The following is a 9,053-nucleotide window of genomic DNA, read 5'->3' on the forward strand; positions in this document are numbered from 1 at the left end:
CAAAGTGCATGCTTCTACAATCAGAAAGAGATTGCACAAATTTGACCTGCATGGGAGCTGTACCAGGAAAAAGCCTTTTGCTGTCTAAAATGAACATTCGTGCAAGACTAGAGTTTGCCAAGGAGTATATAGGCAAAGACCAGGCCTTTTGGAATAATATGCTCTGGATAGACGAATCAAAGATAGAGTTGTTTGGCAACAGTAACAGCAGACATGTTTGGCACTGACCAAAGACAGCTTTTCAAGAGAAGCACCTCATACCAACTGTGAAGCACGGCGGTGGAAATGTTATGGTTTGGGGTTGCTTCGCTGCCTGAGGAACTGGACAGCTTGCATTCACTGATACAACTATGAATTCTGAAGATAATGTGAGGCCATCTGTCTGAAAGGGGGAATAATTGATTATGAAAATAATCGTTAGTTCCAGCCCTAAAACGAGCACATTAACAAACACTGAATGATTAGAATTACAGCCGGAACTACTGTCAGAGCTGGTGTTATAGAAACTTAATCCACGAGATCTGACCAATCAGGTTCAAGAATTTAAAAGTGTTCTGCTTCTAAGAGTCAATAAACACACTGCATTCTTTTTTCTTTCTGTTTTTTTTTGTCTAGTGGTACATTCCCCAAATCTACAGCTGGAAGTTCTCAAAAGACAAGCTGATGTTATTCTGATGTCAGAGGGTTTCCTGTCTGAGACTCACAGCTGGACCTTTGGGCTTGTGAAAAAAAAACCTAAGAGGAAAGACAACAGTTTTGTGACACACACACACACACACACACACACACACATTTTACCCTTTTACAGCTCTGCCTAAAATGAGGTCTCACCTGAAAATTCTTGTCTCTTCATTCAATCAGTTTTCTCTCTCGACCTAGTCCATAATCAATTTGCGATCTACAATGCGACGGAAACATTCCTTGTTCGCCTCCTCGGGACCACAGATGGAGGTCAAACGGAGTCCTTTTTAATTGACCAGAGCACCGCAAATCTCAAAACTCTCACTGCAGGGAAATGCTTGCATGCACCATGCGAAAATCCCCCTGTGATTCAGGATTTCCCTTTTAACCTCCCACAGTGTGGAAATGCAAACAGACAGGCTTTTCTTTCCCCTCCCTCCATCTCCTTCAGCTACTTCTCTAAGGCAACGGGCAGAAAGGTCTTGCCTCAAAAAAAGCCTGAAAAGGTCAGACAGCTGTCTGAAGTATGAACCTCGCATAAATTGTCTTTCCTTCATGAGACGTCTCGAAGACTGTTCTCTTTCACTTCAGTTCCAGACCTGACGCTTAAACTCGTAGTTATTACTGTGTCAGTCAGTAAGGAATAAAGGCAGGGCGGTGTGATGCGGCCTGGGGTGAAACCGTTACTGTAACCACCCTGCAGTTGATTATTTTCCTCTAACAGCATGCCCTGAAGTATTTTAATCCTCTTATAACACAGCAATTTGCCACCTGTTATAATTTTACATCTGTCAAAGAACACAATGTACTTTTTTATACATATTTAATTACATTTGTTGCGAAATGTCCGCGAAACGAGTTAGTCTCGGTTATCACTTACACTACAGCAGCTATATACAGGCGTTTCTTTCGCAGTGGTTTTTACCTCAAACCTCTGGAAATAATGTAACACGATTAACATGACAAACACAAACACACCAACAACCAAATCACAAATAAAGTCATTTTACAGCATAACTTCATTTTGTATCGTTCGCTGATTTTGTTTCGCACAGTTACAGTAGTAGCATAACCTTCATTAGCTCAAGCTACTTGATTAGCATCATAAACAAGTCCTTCACTCAGTTAACGCCATAGCCTCAGTGTTCTCATATACAGATCATCATATTATCATATTTATAGCTCAATTCATAGATTCATGGCTCGGTGCCATAAGATCCATCACCTCAGCTTGCTCACTCAGCACTGTCGACGTGTGTGCTCAGTCACTGGCATTGTATTTTTTGTTAGCATAGATCGCGCAGTTAGCGACACTTCGTTAGCTCTGCTTAATCGGTAAGCACCACAGCTTTCACGGGCTGCCAAATGTACTGTTAGACAAATCTAACAAACTTTTTTAACCTTAAGCTACAGTCGCTGCCCAAATTGCAAATAAATATACATATATGTTCATATAAATAGTTCAGGAAACTATAGTGCACTTTTTGTCTTAGATTCCTGATCTTCTGGAAGGCTGTTAGGTATCATTACTTGGCATCAGTCTAAATGTGACATCAGAGGTGTGGGTCTTTCTTTATCGCTATGATGATTAAACTACTTAGTGATGTGGTTTAACTGGCTTCTCGGTGTTAAAAAACGACTCCACAGGTGTTACATTTCCCCCCCAACCAAATCACACAGTAATAGTACGTGTTTTGGATGAACACGCTGAAACGTGTCCTTGAAGAAAACTGTATTTTCCTGCCTGTTAAAGCCATGCAGGCTAAACTTAAATGTCATGGTTAAAGATTCAAGCCCTGACTGAATCTTTAAAAGCTATGACTCATCCAAGAGACTCAATTAGTAATGGATTTGGTTTTTTTATATATATATATATATATATATATTTATATATATTACAGAGTCATAAGATATTGCAAGAATATGAACTACTGTAGTTACTGATATACACGGTATGTATCCATCCACTGTTGGATAATATTTATGAGTTATGGGAGCATCTATGGACTGATGCCTGAATAAAACCGACTGCTCGGGACGTTTTCCCGAATAGTGAATCATATTCTACAGTAAACCGCTACAAAACCCGCAGCCTTCCAGAAAATGTGTGGCTAATGGCTGTTTATCTGCGGCTGAGTTCGTGACTGCTCAGGGTCAGGCACTGTGTGATGGCCATCGATCTTGGCACGGGCTTCAAAGCTGCCAACGACTCGCTGTTTATTTACACTCATTTAGCAAAGGACGATAAGCATCACGCACGAGAGAAGAGGATGGAAAGCCCAAATCCTTTCTTCAGGCTACAGCAGCTTTGCATCATTACAGTCTGGCTACAACTAAACAGCTGAAGATGAAACTTTTCACGGGCAAGTGCTATAAAGAGAGTGGAAAATACTGGATTTTATACGAAGAAAGCTAAAGATTGATCCCGGTATAAATAAAATAAAAAGCTACAAGAGCTAACCCCGCCCCTCACTCTAATACTCTCTAACCAATCACAATACCAATGAGCTAACTCAAATTCTTACAAATGTGAGCTCATTACATCATCAAATAATGACGTCATGCTTCTTATCCATTTATACTTACAAGCTAGCTCCTGTTATCACTTACGTTATAGCAGGTTAAACAGTCATTCCCTCACCAGCATCTCTTTTTCTCCTCCTTACAGTTCATACGACAAAGAAAAATGCAGCTTGTTGCGCTACAGAGAAATGACAAAGCCATCATTTTTGATCTCCGTGCATTCCAGCTGCAAAGCAAACGGATCGTTCCATGTTCGTTTTGTTGTTAGCAACAAGCTAGACAGCGAACTGTGCTGAGTAAGTGTTACGAGGATACTTTCCTCCTCAAAAGAGCGAACTCTTGCTTGCCTGAGAGGAGAGTAAAAACCAATTTTCTACCTAATTAGAAAGGGCATGACAGCAATGTTATGTTATTGTTACGTAATATATACTTTATATTATACTCTGTAATATATACAATATTTAAACATATTGTTTTCCTAGGTGATTGATATATTATTATAGAACCTCAGGGGGCCAAGCACGTAGTTGTTTTTTTTTCCTTCTTCTTCTTAATTTTTCCTCTTCTTATACTTCTTCTTCTTCTTCAGTAAAACTGATCGTGCAGACCAAACCATAGGACCTACAGACATGAAACTTGGTCAGTAGACAGTACTCCCTCCCAGTACTCAAGACGCAAGAGAGATGAGCCTGATTGGTATAATTGTGGTGCTTTGGGGAATTTTTTTTTTTTTTTCACAATTTTTACCCATTTCTAGTATTACTTTTATTTCAGAATTATTGCACACATCCAGGGTATGATGCTTCCTTGTTAAATATATTTGGATATGTGTCACGACCTCCACCCAGAGTCACATAATGCTTTTTATTTTGTTTCACTTCCTGTTTTGGGTCATAATTGAACCATTTCCCTGATTGTGTGCACCTGTCACTTGTTTACATGAGTGGCTCATGTATGCAACCCTCTGTGTGCGCATCAGTATATCTCTTTGTGTACGGTTTTATAGTTCCTAGCTACGTGGTTCTTATTCATTCTTGTTTTAAACCCTTCTGTTTTCTGCTGCCGTTAGCATAGAACCACTGCACTAACTCTGCTCCGTTACTTTGTAGAGTTGCACAAACCACATGGTTAATTTTTTTTTACTCTACCTTTTATTATCAATGACACCCTTGCGCATAAACTGGTAAATATATATCATATTAAGCTGCTTGGGGGGTCCATGGCTTAGTGGTTAAGCCCACTAAGCCACTTGGGGGTTCGAATCCTGCCTGTGCCCTGTGTGCATGGAGTTTGCATGTTCTCCCAGTCCTCAGGAGGTTTCCTACGGGTACTCCGGTTTCCTCCCCCAGTCCAAAGACATCGTTGTAGGCTGTCTGGCATTTCCAAATTGTCCATAGTGTGTGAATGTGTGTGTGATTGTGATGGGTTAGCACCCCGTCCAGGGTGTCCCCTGCCTTGTGCCCAGAATCCCCCGGTATAGACTCCAGGCTCCCCGCGACCCTGTGTAGGATAAGCCTGCATGGAAAATGGATGGATTGGTGGATTAAGCAGCAGACCTGCTATAATCTGTGAGGTTTGAGTTTTTAAACCTTTAGTTCTCATTAAATACATCACAAAGAATGCAATGAGAGCAGAGCATATCCCTGTCCCTGGTACAACATGATTACAAGAAGGATCCAAGGAATCTTTTTTTTTTTTTTTTTTGGAGGGAGCCCCATGGCCCAGCGCTGACCGCAATCAGGACCGCCGATTGACATCGTAAGACTTGCTGGACGTCACTGGGAAAGCACAAATGGCTCCTTGTGGCATGGGGACACGGGGTCATGTGCAAGTATTTATTTGAGGCTTCAGGAGCCTCTTGGGGACAGTTCTGCTGATTCCTCAGCCCTGAGAATCTGCTGTTCTGTTCTCTTACCACACATGGGATCACTGCACTGAGACCTTTAAATGATGCCGGGCCACGAGCTCTTAGTGAGAGCAAATCCTTTGCTAAACCGAACAAAACCACTCACATGATTGCCATCCCAAAGCATTTGGTATGTGGATGCTAAGTATGTCATGATCCAAATGCTTAGTCCACATATACCACTTTAGTGTTGTGCTTGGTGTAACATACACTCCTCCCTGCATCACTGCATCTTAATTTAGGGAAAGATTTCACCAAACAAACCTTAAATATGCCTTCTAATCCAAGTATACTACAACTGGACACAGCTACTATTTATTTTACTACCTTTTGCACTCTTGTGAACATACTGTGACTGCACACGTCCAGTGTTTACAGTTAGGATCTGCACTTTACATACATACCAGTCCCCTAATATCCATCCATCCCATCCATTTTCTGTACAGCTTATCCTTACTGGGCCACGGGGAGCCTGGAGCCTAGCACAGGGGGCATGGGGCACAAGGCGGGGGACACCATGGACGGGGTGCCAATCTATCGCAGGGCACAATCACACACATTCATACACTACAGACACTTTTGGACATGCCAATCAGCCTACAATGCATGTCTTTGGACTGGAGGAGGAAACCAGAGTACCCGCAGGAAACCCCCGAAGCACAGGGAGAACATGCTAAGACCACACACACTAAGACTAAGACACACTAAGACACGCTAAGACCCCCCCCGTCCATCCTCTAATATATTCTGCATATTGTGTGTGTATATATATATTGCAATTGCAATTAATCTGGAAGTGGTACATCAGCGGTTAGGACATTGGATTTCTCATTGAAAAGTCATGAGTTCAAATCCCAGCAATGCCAATGCTTAACATTTAACCCTCAACTGCTCAGTTGTATATATAACAAAGAGAGATAATTATAAGTCGCTCTGGATAAAGGCGTCTGCCCAATGACATAAAATGTCAAATGTAAATGTTAAATCTCTTTCACCCTCTTTCTTCTTCTCCTTCCCCCCTTATCTTCTTATGTGTGTATTTTTTTTTCTTCTATTACACAGCTGTAGAGCACCTGATCCTCACAACAAGCATCTCAATGTACAACTGTCCCTGACATTTTGTGCACACGAGAAATAAACTTGAAACTTGAAGCATCGCTGGTCACAATGGCACAAGCTGTAGCTGAATCCATAATGGCTCCATAAACCCTTTATACAGTATAAAGTCCATAACTTTATTTATGGACTTTAATGTTGTGACGTCTTTATATTTGCGGATTTCTTGAGTTAATACCAAAGTCTGGTGAAAATTTCATTTGAATAGCCTCATTGGAAATATATTTATTGGGAAAAGTGTTGGCGCGTTCAATACTTACTCCCCCCACTGTATTTGCACTATACTGGTTATGAAATGGGTTTAATTACTGCTGCACTATACTGCGCTAGGTTAAGTGGTACAGAAAATGGTTGGAATGGATGGATGGATAGATAGGGTATGAAAGAGAGATGCAGTCTTATTTACCCCCTGTCCACAATAAACATCAAGGATACAACATAACATTATGTCTTGCACTATACTCAGCGCAAGTAAAACGCCGCAATATTACAATTTTTCAAAATTACCGCAGATTTGCGCCAAGGCACGTCATTTGACATCACCACAACGCGCCATGTAACGTCATCACAACGCACATTCAGCCAAACAATGACAAAAAAAACACAACGAAATCCTGTACAGACTGGTACATGCACTACATGAAAGAAATGAGTACTCTGCACTCTATGTAGTGCACTACATAGGGTGGCTAATTAGTAGCCAGTCGATGATTCAGCCCTAAAGGATTAAAGACAATTAAAACTGACAGATGTTGCCACTCAACTCATTTTCCCCCTCTCTGGCCAAATCCCAAATACTGGCTCACTTCCTATATAAGTGCACTAGATTTGTAGGGACTAAAATGATATCTACACCGTAAACAACGGGCTTCTCAAAAGGTTCTATGAAAAGTTCTTAGCTTCCTGAAGAGCTTCTGTTTGGAACAATCTCTAATAAGTACCTAAACACGCTGTGGAAGAGTTTGCAGCGAATCAAAGGGCCAAACCAAAGCACACTTAAAGGTTGTAGTGCACAGCTGAGCGCAGTGAGTGGACATGCAGGGATTCAGCTACAAAATACTTGTATAAGTACGCTAAATTAATTTATTCCTCTTCAGTAGGCGAGTGGGATCCGGAGCCTCTCCCGGGAACACAATTCAAGGCGGGAATACCCCTTTGGATGGAAGACACATTCACATATTTATTAGGGGAAATTTAGTGTAACTAATCCACCTACTGGCATGTTTTGGGGAGGAAACCGGAGAACCCGGAGGAAACCCGTGCAGACACGGGGAGAACATCTGAAACAGACAACAACCCGAGCTCAGGATCGAACCTGCGACCCTGGAGCTGTTATTATATATTCATAATAAATGTTATTGCCAGTTCAGGTTGTGTAATGCTCCTTGAGATTTTGGAAGGAATCTAAATAATAATAATAATAATAATAATAATAATAATAATAATAACAAGAAGAAGAAGAATGTTTATTATTATTATTGTTATTCTATTTCCCTCTAGATAAGGTGTGAAGATTGTTATTCCACATGGCGGGCTCAGTCTTTGTGATGTATGGGATGGAGAGTAAAGCCGGTATGGACACACATCAACCACCGAAAAACCCGCTCACACCGCGTTAAAACGGCGCAAAACACACACCGGGTTCTTAAACGGAAGTAAAACGCGGATTAGATGAAGGTCACTTACCCGGAGGTGTCCCCCAACACACGTTATTCCGTCGTTTTGTGCAGACCGCGAGCAGAAACCTCTCTGCGTCCATGTGAGATAACTCACACATTCATTTTACTCACGACCCTTCTGGTTGTCTCGTGACGTCAGAGAGAGCGCGTCACCGGCGCCGCCTGAGCGCGTGGATTGGTGCAAACTATACTCTATCACACATCGTGTGTGTGTGTGTGTGTGCGTGTGTGTGTGTGTGTGTGTGCGTGTGTGTGCATACATCCCCCAGTACATAGAGCCATCTAGTGGTCTACCACCACCAACACGATACTATACTATCCTATACACTACATAATATTAAACTATACTATCTATACTATACTATACACTACATAATATTACACTATACTATCTATACTATACTATACACTACATAATATTAAACTATACTATCTATACTATACTATACACTACATAATATTACACTATACTATCTATACTATACTATACACTACATAATATTAAACTATACTATCTATACTATACTATACACTACATAATATTACACTATACTATCTATACTATACTATACACTACATAATATTAAACTATACTATCTATACTATACTATACACTACATAATATTACACTATACTATCTATACTATACTATACACTACATAATATTACACTATACTATCTATACTACACTATGCACTATATTATATTACACTATACTGTACTATACTATACACTATATTATACACTATATAATATTAAACTATACTATCTATACTATACTATACACTAAATTATATTACACTATACTATCTATACTCTACTATACACTATATAATATTAAACTATACTATCTATACTATACTATTCACTAAATAATATTAAACTATACTATCTATACTACACTATACACTATATAATATTAAACTATACTATCTATATTACACTATGCACTATATTATATTACACTATACTGTACTATACTATACACTACATTATATTACACTAAACTATCTATACTCTACTATACACTATATAATATTAAACTATACTATCTATACTATACTATTCACTAAATAATATTAAACTATACTATCTATAGTACACTATACACTATATAATATTAAACTATACTATCTATACTACACTAT

The 9,053-nt window shown here is 39.8% G+C and overlaps 1 protein-coding gene across 1 annotated transcript in view; it reads right to left on the reverse strand.

Moving 5' to 3' along the window:
- Positions 1 to 8,032, reverse strand: part of ptp4a3a (protein tyrosine phosphatase 4A3a) — a 34,346-nt gene extending 26,314 nt beyond the window's left edge. Inside the window, exon 1 of the mRNA XM_053637970.1 lies at positions 7,913 to 8,032. The gene's annotated coding sequence lies outside the window, so the exon portion shown is untranslated. The remainder of the gene's footprint in view (positions 1 to 7,912) is intronic.
- Positions 8,033 to 9,053: the final 1,021 nt, after the last annotated feature.

The sequence above is a fragment of the Ictalurus furcatus genome, chromosome 12 (genome assembly GCF_023375685.1).
Source record: "Ictalurus furcatus strain D&B chromosome 12, Billie_1.0, whole genome shotgun sequence".
Lineage (NCBI taxonomy): Eukaryota > Metazoa > Chordata > Actinopteri > Siluriformes > Ictaluridae > Ictalurus > Ictalurus furcatus.